General features: G+C 43.0%; 1 protein-coding gene across 4 annotated transcripts in view; it reads right to left on the reverse strand.

Annotated features, from left to right (window-relative positions):
• Ankrd44 (ankyrin repeat domain 44) overlaps positions 1–13,932 on the reverse strand; it is a 301,804-nt gene that overhangs the window by 189,341 nt on the left and 98,531 nt on the right. The gene's annotated exons all lie outside the window — the stretch shown is intronic.

The raw sequence follows: 13,932 nt of genomic DNA on the forward strand, positions 1-13,932 counted from the left end.
TCCTGGGAGAGCTATCCTACTTAGCCTGTCAGGATTCCAGACCCTGACAAGCCATGAGCATAAGAGAGTAGCTGTCCCGTGCTTGTCACATGGCAACCAGCTCAGTCTCTGGGATCCTTAAGTACTCTGGTTATTACAGAAAGATACATTCTGTTTACTGCTCAATGGCCTTATTTATTCTCCAACTCAAAGTAGCTAAGCAGTCACTGATATCCACTAGATAGGGAACTTGGTCAACAAGAACATGTATTAAGCCCCAACCCCTTTTCCAACAAACAGCCAATTACTGTATTTGCAGAATAATGATCACTTCATTGCACCCTGAAAAGCAAGCCTTGGGTTCTGTCTTCTCCCAGAAACATATTAGATCCTGGTATCACCCCGTCACTTCCCTTCTCTGCTGCTCAGGCCAGGTGTCATTCTTGGCAGCCAGCTCTTCAGTGTTCTTCCCATCTAACCTACCATTCAGACTTGAGTGACCTGTCTCATGTCTCCTGAGAAACAGGCTGTGCATCTCCTGGCCACACACAGTACATATAAGAAAGCCATATGAACACTGCAGCAAGCCCATGCTTCCACTCCACCGCAGAGGTTTGCGCTCATGTCTTTATCCAACCTGAAGAATATTCCAGTCTTCTCAAGATGCCCAGTTTCTCATGGCCAGTCTCAGTTTAAATGTCACTACCACTGGTGTCATAGCTCCTGTCTCAACAGGCTTCTTAGTTTATAAGTACCAATTGACCCACCTTCTCTACCAGATCTCTCTCTGTCTCTCAGCTACACTACAGGCTTCTGAAGACAGAGTCCTGGCCCATATACAGTACTCGCGCATCCCCGATTCCTTGCACAGAGCTTGGAAATAGCACCTGTAGCTGTTGAATGAGTGTCCTGACTTTCACATCACATAGCAGTAGGCCTATGATATCTCCTATTCACTCATTAGAATATCTCTTCTATTTATTTCCAGCCTGTCCATGGGCCAGTCCTCAAAGTATGGTCCCCAAACAGCAATGCTAGCAACTCCTAGAAAATTACTAGAAGTGTAGACCCTTGGGCACCTGCTGGTACATGCCAGATCAGAAACCCTGTGGTAACAGCCATCAGCCGGTGTTAATATACCCTCTAAGATTCTGTTGCACCCTGAAGTTCAAGAAACAATACCGAAGACTATTCTGAAGGTTTCGTTGGGGTCGTCTGTTGTCTTAGGTTAGAAGTAACTAAGAAAATTCGTAAAGGTTAGAAGTCAGATACCTTGACTAACATCTTGTCAAACTGATGTCTGATGGGCAAGAATCTTCAGTCTTTTGTACAGCCATATGTTATAAATCATTAAAACATGAGGGAATATGTGATAGAAGAGTCCTCCAAACTCATTAGGCTGCTGAATTACCTCTTCCGGCTCCTTGGGAAGGAGACTCTGGACTCTGAGAAGCACACCTAGAAAGTGCTACCATGGGGACGTTCCCCAAGGGGAAGCCTTAGCATCCTTCCAGGTCATTGTGCCCACAGCAGTACTAACATAGTCACGCAATAATGTCTGAGTCACTGTGGCAGCTGCCTTAGGCTTTACCCATCTTCATCTCTTTTGATCTTAGATTTGAAAATAAATGCTTAATATTAAGCATACACACACACACACACACACACACACACACACACACACACACACCAGTAAAAAGAGAACTCTAGTCTTTGTGAAAGCCTAAAATGTTTATGAGGCCAAACGGAGAAGAGTGGAAACCCGTGGTGATTCCAAGACCAACGGCAATTTCTAACAGTGTCACATATCCTGTTCTGTGTCAGATGAGCAGCAGGGAAATCCCCTAGTCAGAATGTTCCCCTAACGGAGCTGTAAAGAACCAACTCCCATCCAGGTCCTGGTTTAATGCAGTGGGTAGAGATTCCTGATAATGAAGTGGCAAACTGTTCAGGTGACTGAAACATTATTGGTCCCAGCTCACAATCAGTAACCTTGAGAAAGCTGAGCCAGCTGAAGAAAAGGAAGTAAAATATTCATACCAAACATCCAGTGTTTACTTAATCAGGGCTAATGATTGGCTTCTTAATGAAATTTTACAAGCTCAGTTGAACACAGAAAACATTTGCTTCTCTCAAAGCAAACAGGACTGTTTGCACTGTAACGCGACATCGGGAGCCCAGAGGCCCCCAAGCCTGCAGGAGTACAGAGTCAGATGTGTGCAGGAAGAGCTGTGGGGAGATAGAGAAGGGGAGATTCGGGAGCGGCAGCTGGGGAGCTGCAGGATTTAATGCACAAGCACAGATAGACATTTTGGGCAGTTGTGTCAAACCTGGCAGTTCACAGAGGCACAGGTGACCAAAGCAGCTAACACTCAGTCCAAGGCCAGTCCAGAATATCTATTTAAGACAGCTTTGGGGGGGAGCTCACTGCAACCACTTGCATCTCAGACAGCCTGTTCTCACTCAGGTTATGTTAAAATTCAGCAATATAAAACAAGAAATCCCTTAAGGCAGGAGAAGAAAGATGAATCAGTGTAACATAATATTTTCACTAATTTTTTTTACTCTGTGTGTGTGTGTGTGTGTGTGTGTGTGTGTGTGGTATGTTACTCTGTGTATGTGTATGTATAGTGTATATGTGTGTTATTCTGTATGTATACTGCAAGTTATTTGTGTATAGTGTCTCTCTCTGTCTCTCTGTCTCTGTCTCTCTGTCTCTGTGTGTGTGTGTGTGTGTGTGTGTGTATGTGTGTGTGGTATGTTACTCTGTGTATGTGTGTGTGTATAGTGTATATGTGTGCTATTCTGTATGTATAGTGCGAGTTACTTGTGTATAGTGTCTCTCTCTGTCTCTGTGTGTGTGTGTGTGTGTGTGGTATGTTACTCTGTATATGTGTGTGTGTATAGTGTATATGTGTGTTATTCTGTATGTATAGTGCGAGTTACTTGTATATAGTGTCTCTCTCTGTATCTCTGTCTGTGTGTGTGTGTGTGTGTGTGTGTGTGTGGTATGTTACTCTGTGTATGTGTGTGTGTATGTGTATATGTGTGTTATTCTGTATGTATACTGCGAGTTACTTGTATATAGTGTCTCTCTCTGTCTCTCTGTCTCTCTCTGTCTCTCTGTCTCTCTGTCTCTCTCTGTCTCTGTCCCTCTCTGTCTCTGTTCCTCTCTCTTTCTCTCTCTCTCTCTCTCTCTCTCTCTCTCTCTCTCTCTCTCTCTCTCTCTCTGTGAGTGTGTGTGTGTGTAAGTCATAAGTCCACTCTCAGGAGGAGGTTCTCTCTTTCCACTGTGGGTTCTGATCATCAGACCTGCTGCCCAGTAATTACCTATACCCATTGAGCCACGACACTGGTCCCCAGAGCACAGGATTTGTAATAAACTACTCTAAATTCTTCTTTATTTTTGCATGTGTGTGTCTGAGCATGCACAAGTACTGTGGCACACATGTGAGGTAATACTCTGGGGAGGACGTTCTCTCCTTCCACCATGCAGGCACAATGCAAGTGACTGAAGGACATCAAGCTTGGAGACATATACATGCCCTCCCCACTGACCCATCTCACCATCACTTAACTATTCTATGCAGTCCTGCTGCAATGACTATATATGCCCTCATACGTCTGTGTGGGAATCATAGATGGCACACCAGGACAGACCTTGGGGGTTGAGTGTGTATGCCAGGTGACGATCACTGACACCTGGGGACTCACTGACTGTAGTAAAGGCATCACTGGGAGAGGGGCTGTGCACATGGATGGCAAGAGCTACATGGGTGCTCTTGCTAGTTTCTGCTTAAGTTTCCTCTGAACCTAGAACTGCTCTAAACATCAAACTTATTCTTAGAATATACAATAAAATGAATTTTCTAATGATACTTTAGCCATATTTAGTATAAGACTGAGAAAACATCAATTGCCCCGATTATAATTTACTCTTACTAGCATTCTGGTCCTCATAGAATTCTTATTGGCTTATAGAAGCTGGCTGACGAAAGTGGTGGGACACTTATGAGCTCTCCAGTCACCCCCACACTCTCATATGACATTGTCCCAGCATCAGTGACCACTGCTCTCAGAGTCCTGGCCACACAGGGGAGGCTCTCCCACAGAACACAGCCACTTCTGCTGCTACACTGATGCTTTGCATATTGCCATCCAGGAGGTCGGGGGCCCTGGCATGCAAGGGACAAGCTCCCTTAGCACCTGCAGGTCAAGTGGAAGTGAGGTAGCCATGGTTGAGGACAAAATTTATCTGGTTTGAAATAAGTTAAGTTTAATAAGGAAATACTCTAATCAAACTCAATAATTTACATTTAAAAAAAGTTTTTAAATCAGTGTAAGGCTGAAGTCTGACCATCTTTAGAAATAAAATATTCATACCACAGCCCCAAAGTGGATTTCTACATACAAAAAGCAAAACAGAGCAATGTGATCTTTCTAGAAAGTGCCACATTTAACCAAGGTCCTCTGAATCATTAGTACAAGTCTCCCTTTGCATCTCCTATTATACCAGTATTTATATCTACACAGCATACAAAGCACTTCCTAACTGAGTTTCATCCTCTAGAATGTATGCTTTCCCTGGGAAGACATGAGTGATTCAGAACATGAACGTGTCTTGGCATGTGAGAGGACCCTTTGAAATCTATAAAACGGCATTATTCTAAAGTAACTGTGGCAAAAAGTGAATGTTGAATGTTAGGTGGGTTCAGAGCTGCTCTCTGAATGTTTGGCACTGTAATAGCTACTCTTACTTGTCAACTTGACCTCATCTGAAATTAACTAAACACGTGGATGGGTACACCTGGGAGGGGTTTTTCCTTGATTGGATCATCTGGAATGGGAAAACCCACACCAAATCCAGATCTTTTGAGATGGGAGGATCCACCTATATAATCCGGGTCATGCCTTCTGGTGGGAGCCTATATAAAGGACGTGGAAGGAGGAAGCTTACTCTTTGCCTGTTTGCCCTCACTCTCGGCAGCAAGTCCACTCCTTCACTGGCATGAGAGGCTGCTGAGACATCCAGCCTCATAGACTGACCAATCACTGGAATTTCCACAGCCTGTAAGCCAGTCTAATAAATCCCATATATATTAATTCTATCAATTCTGTTCCTTTAGAGAACCCTGACTAATACAAACATCTTATATAAGAAATGAGTCTGGAGCTGAAGATAGTAAGAATCTAGGGCTCCGAGAGTAAGAGGAGCATACTGCTCTTATGGAGGACCCAGGTTTAGTTCCCAGTACCCACATGGCAATTCACAGGTGGTTACCTGTAACTACAGTTTCAGAGAACTTAATGCCCTCTTATGACCTTCATAGGCAAGAGGCATATACATGATACATATGTATTCATACAGGCAAAACACTTATACACATAAAAATAAATAATTTTAAAAAGAAATAATTCCTTTAAAAAGACCCTGCTATCAGTCACTGCAGGATTTGGAGGCAGGGTATCAGATATCTCCAGCCCCTTGCAGGTGGGCTACATGAAGCCGGTGGCTACAGCAGATTTTGTTATGGGGCCTGCACATACCCAGGTCTTAGGAACCTTAAGACAGACAGGATAGCAACCATCGGTTACATGTGCTTACTTGCCCACTGGCCTGCCTGTCCATCTATCTACTTGCTGCTCAAACACTGAAAACTACTTGAAAGGGACGAGGTCAGAAGATGAAGAGTCACAACTTAGCACATGCATTTCAAGTGGGGAGAAAGTCATACACACAGTGTACGTGTGTAGGTGAGGAGACAGCTGTATGTTAAACTAATAATTTAATCTCAGTTGGGGGTTTCTACCTTACCTCTGATCACTCAGTTCCCAGATAAAAGACACAACTTCTATATTTACAATAAGCTTTTAAAGCATTAGAACTAGGCAGGTATCTATTCTCTAAGCTATCAGTATCTTCTTCTCTATTAATAACCCTGAGTCATAACTTGCCATGTTCCATTTGGGCTGCTCTTAACTCGAATTGGCCCACCCTCATGGTTATGTTTTCATGACTGGCGTCTAGTTTTTTCTTCCTTTGTGGTCCTCCTCCAATCCCAAGCCCCAGGGGCTGACTCCACCTACCTCTCTTCTGCCCAGCTATAGGCTGTTGGCATCTTTATTTAACCAATCATTTTGAATTAAGGAGCAAGGTCACACACCATTACTTGGTGTGCATGAGGATTCTCTCATTCCTGAAGGCAACTGGGGCCAGTATAGCAACAGGCCAAGTGTTAACAGGGGTAGGCCAACAGGAAGTACTCTTACAAAAGGCAGGCCTATGAGCTAGAGAGGAACACATCACCTGTGCCACTGAGCTCAAGACACGTTAAAGTGTCACTCTGTCACAGGCCTCAGCTCTGGAAAAAAAAAAAAAAGACAAAATAACAAAGAGAGGAATATAGGCCTTATAGTAATGTATTCTATACGCTTTGAAAAAGCAGAAAAAAAAAAAAAAAGACAGAGTTCCCTCAAATCTTTTCAGATAGTGTAACTTGACTGAGAAGGTACCGAAGGAAGTAAGCATATGGGGTGTTGGTGCTAATGTCTTATCTATAAGAGGCATTTGATATATATGTGACAAATGGAGGAATATGTGCACTTACCCAATAATGCTATTATATAGATGAGTTTCTTGTACTCAGAGCCAATTCCTAGGTCACAAGCGGCTTTTACATACTATGGCAGAATGTTGGTCTCCCCTCCCCCCCAACATCTCTCTTTCTTTCATCAAAGATATCCTAACTTTTAGCTGAGCCGCCTGACCATGGGATATGGGTCTGGACAAAATACAACCAATTGTCTTTTCAGTAGGAGCATCTTAAAGAGGAAGGGTGTACTTTTCTTCTACTTGCCTCCTTCATAACAGCTGGGATTTAGATGTGGTGGCTGGTGCTTAGCAGCCATTCTAGACAGTAAGATGGAAGATGACTGTTAAAGATGACAGCTAAGAAAGAAACAAAGTCTGGAACGTGATACAAGGTACCACCAGGCCACTCCAGGACAGTCTCCCGGGACATGCTTCACAGGGGAAATAAACTCATTACTACTAAGTTCTATTCATTTCTACTTAACTAAAACCTACTATTTTGAATAATCATAGCTACTACCTTATCCACAGACATCACCTCATCTCCCTGACCCTAACTTTAGGAAGCACTTATTATTGAGCCCATTTTAGAGACCTGAAGCCAGAAGAGGAAAATCACTTGCTCAAGGACACCCAGAGCTCAAGATTTCTTCCTCTGTCCCAATCCCAGGGTCTTTTTTCTATATCCAGAGTTGCATTTTGGTGTGAGTGAAAGGATTATTTGCCAGTTTGTATAACTATTTACCAATAAATAAAACATATTGGTATATCCCTCTCCCTCTTGGTTGCCAGGGAATGAGTAGCTCTCTCCTGCTACACCCTTCCCCATGATGCCTAAAGGCAGTGGGGCAGCTGACTGTAGAATGGACCCTTGAAACCATGAGCTAAGTGAGCCCTGTTTCCTCATGCTGTTTTTCTCAGCAACAGTAGGTGAGTTAACATACTGTGCATAATGGAATAGGAAATAAGAAGAGCAGCTTTCAAGACGGAAATGAACAGTGAAGAAAACATTAAAGTCACAGATATTCTAGCAAATACAAATAGTATCCTAGACACTCCCTTAAGCAGGAGTGTAAGTGGCACCTAACTTGACTTAACCATCTATGCAACATCGGAATAAATATACCACTACCAGGCTTGTATTCTGACTACATAAAATATGCTTAGCATTTCTCTCTCTCGCTCTCTCTCTCTCTCTCTCTCCCTCTCTCTCACTCTCTCTCTCTCTGACTCTGTCTCTGTCTCTAAGTTAGTAACCAAGCTGTAATAGCATATCTATCAGGCAAGAGTTGGAATGCCCTCAGACTCAAATGTCAGCATTTTGCACTCATTCAACAATAAACCTGCCTAAAAAACAGCATAGCTGCAACAATCGCTATAAATACACCTTCAACCTTGTAACACAGTCATCATCTTTAAGGATAATCTGAGTGTGTTATCTCTGCCAAAATCAGTTTGAAAATATGAGTTGTCATAGTCTCACAAAACTTCTTACATCTCTCCAAGAATATCCTCACTGTGGACGATATCTGTCGATGGGCAGACACAGATTAGGGAAGGGCCCGTGTAGCCCTACCCCTCCCTGCTAAACTTTTGGCTCCTGGAGGAAAGATAGATATTGTCTTCCATCATGTATCTACTGACAGAATCATCATGCTCCAATGATAGTTCCAATCCATGATCACATAGATGCCTGATTAAACTCTTTGGGTCCAAAGGAAACAAGAGGTATGAATGTGGGAAAGAGACTCGTAGGAAGGTAACAGGGTCAGGAGGGAGGTAAGAGAGAAAAATAAGATTGGGAGCAAGTGGAATCAGAAGTCTGTGTGTGAGAGAAAGTTGTGTGTGTGTGTGTGTGTGTGTGTGTGAGAGAGAGAGAGAGAGAGAGAGAGAGAGAGAGAGAGAGAGAGAGAGAAGAGAGAGTGTGAGAGAATGTGTATGTGTGCATGTAAGAGAGAGGGGGAGGGAGAGAGAGGGAGAAGGAGGGAGAGAGAAAAAGAGAGTGTGAGTGAGAGAGAGAAGGAAGGAGAGGGAGAGTATGTGTGTGAAAGAGTGTGTGTATGTATATGTGTATGAGAAAGAGTGTGTGAGAGAGAGAATGAGTGTGTTTGTTTAAAAATAAATTAAATAAAAAGGTTTTTTAAAAAATCAAGAATTTACAAACTAAACAGCCACAAGAAAAACAAGATGCCATGTAAAAAGCAAGAGGCATCAGGAAATGTTGACTTTTTACTCGAAACAAAATGAATTATTTTCCCATAATTGACAACATAAAATGTTGTTCATGTACTGAAGTTAGAAAAAAACTAGACTCCAAGATCTTGACTCTCACCCATACCTAATTACAGTCTTCTGAAAATGGGGTTCACCCTGAAAATAGGGGACACTGTGACAAAAGGAAAGAGAAGTCCACCACTTAGGCCCAGGAGAAGTCCTTGTGTGAATCAATGTGGGTCTCAAGTGTGCCCCAAAATACAACCTACTTATTACGCAACCTGAACTTATTCACACAGTCAGTGAATTGAAAAGCCAAGCCTGTATACTGAAAAAGAACAATTGCAGATCTGATTTGTTGGCTGTGCATGTGTGTTGATATAGGGTTATTTGTTTTGCAATTTATAAGCATAAAATAGTCAATACAACAGCTTTGGGGGACAGACAGAAAGGTGGTTCCATTGTAAATACTGTGCACACTTGAAGAACACAGACATTGCTGTCCCCAGATGACCAGTATTCAGTATGAAGGGCACAGCAACTACACTGCGTACATAGTGACCAGGGGAGCCCTAATATCCACCTCTCTGCTCTGTCATCCACAGCTAGCAAACTGCCTCAGGCTGGGTTTGGCCCACGCAAATAGTAGCTTCTTTGGCATGAATAATATCAGAACCAACATTTAATATGTTAGAAATTTCTTGTATTTTTCTTTTAAAAGCCTTTACAAGTCCAGTCATACTGCACCGCCAACACTGCACAGCACTGAAAATGGCTAAGGAACTCATCCCCCTCAGTAATGATGCCCTCATCATGGATGGAGCTGAGTTTGCCTGCAGCTTCTTTATTCCTGCAGCTTCTCATTTAGTCTGATTTGTAGTATCCAAGATGCTACTAGCACAACATCTCAGAGCTTCCACCCTCAATCAAGTCAATTACTAAAAGGGGAGAAGAAAGTACAATGTATCTATAAAGGAGAAAATCCAGAAGCACAGGAAGCCGGGCTACAGAGTATAGAATCTATATTCCAAGGTTTGGGGGAAGTCAACACGGGAAAATCAGGCCGAGAAAACTTTAAAGAATGTAGAAATGTGGCAAAGTGATCATTCTAAATTCCTTGGGTAGAGACCAAATGATTTAGCCCACATAGAGTGTATTTAATTTTATTTCATATTTTATGTATTTAAGTATTTTGTCTGCATGTGTGGCTGTGCACCATGTATGCCCCTGGTACCAGCAGAAAGCAGAAGAGAGTATCAGATGCCTGTGGGAGTGGAGTTCAGACAGCTGTGAGCTGTTATGTGCATTCTGGAAATAGAACCTGGGTCCTCTGGAAGAACAGTCAGTGCTCTCAACTGCTGAGCCATCTCTCCAGGCTGCTCATGAGTGGAATTTAAAATGCATTCTATTTTCTAAAGAACTAGTAATCTGCCCTAACAGATACCCAGATAAATTACAAGCTCACTACTCTCATTTGTCTTGTTCTTTAAAAAGCCCATTCTTGTAAAATATCAGTTTCTTTTTCTCTCATTTGCATCTTGAGATTAACATTCCTCCACCACCTACATTATTTTCTGTAGTCAAAAGTGGTAGCATGAATCATTTCTTCCCCTTTGCTTGCTATAAGTTCTTTGCTTTTAACTTAAGATGCATTCTATTACAGTCACATATGAGCCCCTCCTATCACAGAATAGAGAAAGGAAGCAAAGTGCATGTGTACTTGGGTCAAACTTTGTGGCAAATAATAAATATTACATGAATGACGAAATTGTTTTTTGTATGAGTAAATTAAAATCAACAACTTGTGGACAACTCAACTGTTTGAAACTACTAATTAGTATGTATTGAGCATTAGATGATATTGAAGAATATTTGCTAATTTCATTTGCTGTACTAATGAGCACCATGTGCACATGCATATACATCTGTGTGTGCATGCATAGGTTTGTGTTAATGGTTCCTTTTAATGGGAAATAAACACCTCACATTTGGTGTCACATAGGAGTCACAAATCTTAGTAGTGTAGTCTTTCACAGTCGGAAGACAAGGCTCTCTAAACCTATTTCAGGCTGAGAAGGAAGTTACGACGATTTACATGCTGACTCAACCTAACAGCATCTCTAACACTAAAACAAGAAGACAAAACAGCGCCATGAAGTACTACTGCTGCCAAGAGCACAAGGCAGGGCTGGGGCTATCTGAGGCAGCAGCAGGCATTGTCTGTAGGAGCTCTGTCTAATGGCCTTCCAAGGTCTCATCTGTAAAGACACTCCTCTCCTCTTTAGACAGCTCTGTATATTGTCTCTTAGCTTTGGAGCTGAAATCTTCTTGCTGTAGCTTACAACCACCTGGCATAATGACAGCGTAGATCCAATTTAATGTGACAACAATGTTCCCAATTTAATGTGACGACAATGTTCACTTGAGCTGTGTGCAATGGTTTCCTGTCCTAAGTCTACCGCACAGGGCCAATTTGTCTCTTTCCTGGTCGCTGTGTGGCACAGTAAGACCATCTTCATGGTGTAGGGTTGCTGTAAAGGGACCCTAGAGTATGTTGTTACTGAGTTCCAAGTCTGATTTTGGAGTCGCTAAAGACAGGACCTTTGAGGTTGTAAATTAAGATGCTGTTCTCTATCTACCTTCTGCTCAGTTTGATTATTCCAGTGGAAGATTCTATAATGTCTTTAATGATCACCCATATCTGGGTCAGTTTACATAGATATCTTGGCATATACAACAGGTATCCCACGTCTCTAGACTCTGATACACCACTCATGATAGAAGCAACAGAAGGATCCAGAGCGATCATCCTGACAGGCTGAAACGTTTTAGAAGTATATCAATCTCATTAATATACAAATTGGCCTTAATCTTTAATAAACAATAAAAGTAAATGTATACCAAAAAGGAGTTGTTTTAAAAGAAATTTATTGCCAAGAAATGTTTGGTTTTTATCAAACCTATTTTATATGCCTTTATACCCAAGGTTACATAAAAAATGTCTTGCACAGAGTGTGTGTCATGTGGAAAATGATTAAGGAGCCTTGCTCCAAATGACCTACATTGGCAGTGAGAGATTGGTTCAACACAGCCTACAGGCCTGTGAGAGTGGGATTTAAGATCTCCTTTACACACATGGCAGGGGGAGTCGGGGAGGAAGGGAGTCTTGGGAGCTGTGGGTGGAATAAAAAGAGCAATGAGCCTCGAAAATGTGAAAGATCCACCTGAGCACCTGGGGCCTGGTCTCTCTACTGATATACTCAATCAGCAACTTCAAGTCCTCCTTCACTGCCTTTTCTGCTGCATATCCCCCGCAGATACAGAGTGACTCCTTCTTTCACCTCCCTTAGCCTCCCGTGCTTATTATCACAGCTCAGACCCTGCAGACTGGCCTCCAGCAAGTCCTGGAAAGTGACTTCTCACTTCTTGATTTCACTTTGTGAGCTCCACAGTGGAGCCCACTGTCTTGCCACTGCTGTCTCTCATGCTTAGCATAGAGTTGCGACGACGCAGTAAATAACTGAAGTGTGAAAAAGATGGCCAAAACACAACTTAGTGGAATCACTTTAACTCCCTGGAAGCTTGTAAGATCAAAGTTGATTGTGCTGACTTTCCAGGGGCGCAGCAGCACAGTGATAGCCCCTCCCCCAGAGTTAGGTGTGGCTATATGACAGGTCACCAAAATGGAGGATGAACAGAAGTGATATACACACTCCACACTGACCCAGGAAAAACATTCCCACACTTTCCCTCTAGGTTTATTGTTCTTTCTTCAGCCAGACTGTAGATGACCCTCACAGTGACCTTAGAAAACCTCACATTCATACCTCAGACCCCACGTAAAAAGGGGACACTCTTCTCATGTGTTGCTGAGGGAACTAAGCTCCGGATTTCAAACATTCATTAGTCATCTATGTGTTACAGAGCTAAGCCTAGGTAGCCAATCAGCAATGGGTTGTTACTTTTCCAAAAAGAAAGAAAGGTCATTCAAAGGTCAGTACAATTTCCCGAGATTAGATGATTAAAAGTTCTGTTTGTTTGTAACTATTAGGAAAAGGTAGTAACCTTGCCTTAGGCTTGCCAGGGCTTGGCCCACAGCCACCAAAGAGTCTGGGCAAATTCCTGTGATGTCAAAGCTCTTGACAGTGAACCTGCTTCATAGCCTCCTGGTCACACCCCACAGGTCCTGGACCAGTGCCCAGCTGCCTCTGCAAGGCCTCTGTCCCTGACTTCATCCTGGCTTACCTTGCAAAAACACATCTCAAAGCATTGCCCTGTTGTTCTTACTGCCAGCTGAGGAGAAGCTGCCAAAAGGCTTTTGGGGAAGCCACACCCATCTGGACAGCCTCAGACAAAGGCTGCTCCAAAGGACCTGTCTTGGAAGGGAGCCACCCGCCAGCAGACCTGAGAGAGATACCTCCTCAGAGGCAGGTTATCAACCCAGGGCAAAGATCTGCTTACACTGAAGATGGACAACTCGCCCTGTCTTTTCTGCTCAACACTAGGCTGTAAAGAGGACTCTTCTCCCTAAGGGACCTGAGTACTTTGATAACCAGATTGTGTTAAGTGAATTAGCAGCACGCCCTGCACCTAATCGCTTGTTCAGCCTGACTCTAAGAAACTATCAAAAGGGTCACTTCTTGGCCAATGCTTGTGCCCTTTGGTGCAGGTGATGATCTGTTTGGAAACGTCCCAGATACAGTCTATGTGTATCTATGTCTATCTTTTGATAGATGTGCCAAAAGTCCTTTTAGGAATTCAGTGAAATACCTTGACCCTTTTCTCAGCAAAATATGCAAGATGCTGAAGCACACACAAGGTTTCAACAACTTCAAAGAGCACGGGAGTAAGAGCTGCAGAGAGTTCAATGGTTCATCCCAGGGTCATGGACTCCCTAGGGCAAGAACCAGCAGACTTTTCCTACAAAGGGCAGGGTTTGAGTGGCCCTGGCTCAGTCCAGCCCCTGGGCTCAGCAAGGCAGTGTGAGAGCAGCAGAGACAATGTGTGCAAGATGGACAGCCACACTCCAACAAAACTGCCACTGGACACTTGTTAGGACAACTTCCTAGCAACCATGCATGTCCAAAAATGCTATTCTCCTCATCTTTCTTCAATCACTGGAAAAAAACAAAAAGTCTTCATATCTG

Source organism: Mus caroli, unplaced genomic scaffold (genome assembly GCF_978045245.1).
Source record: "Mus caroli unplaced genomic scaffold, Mus_caroli_1 scaffold_1, whole genome shotgun sequence".
In the NCBI taxonomy this organism is placed as follows: domain Eukaryota; kingdom Metazoa; phylum Chordata; class Mammalia; order Rodentia; family Muridae; genus Mus; species Mus caroli.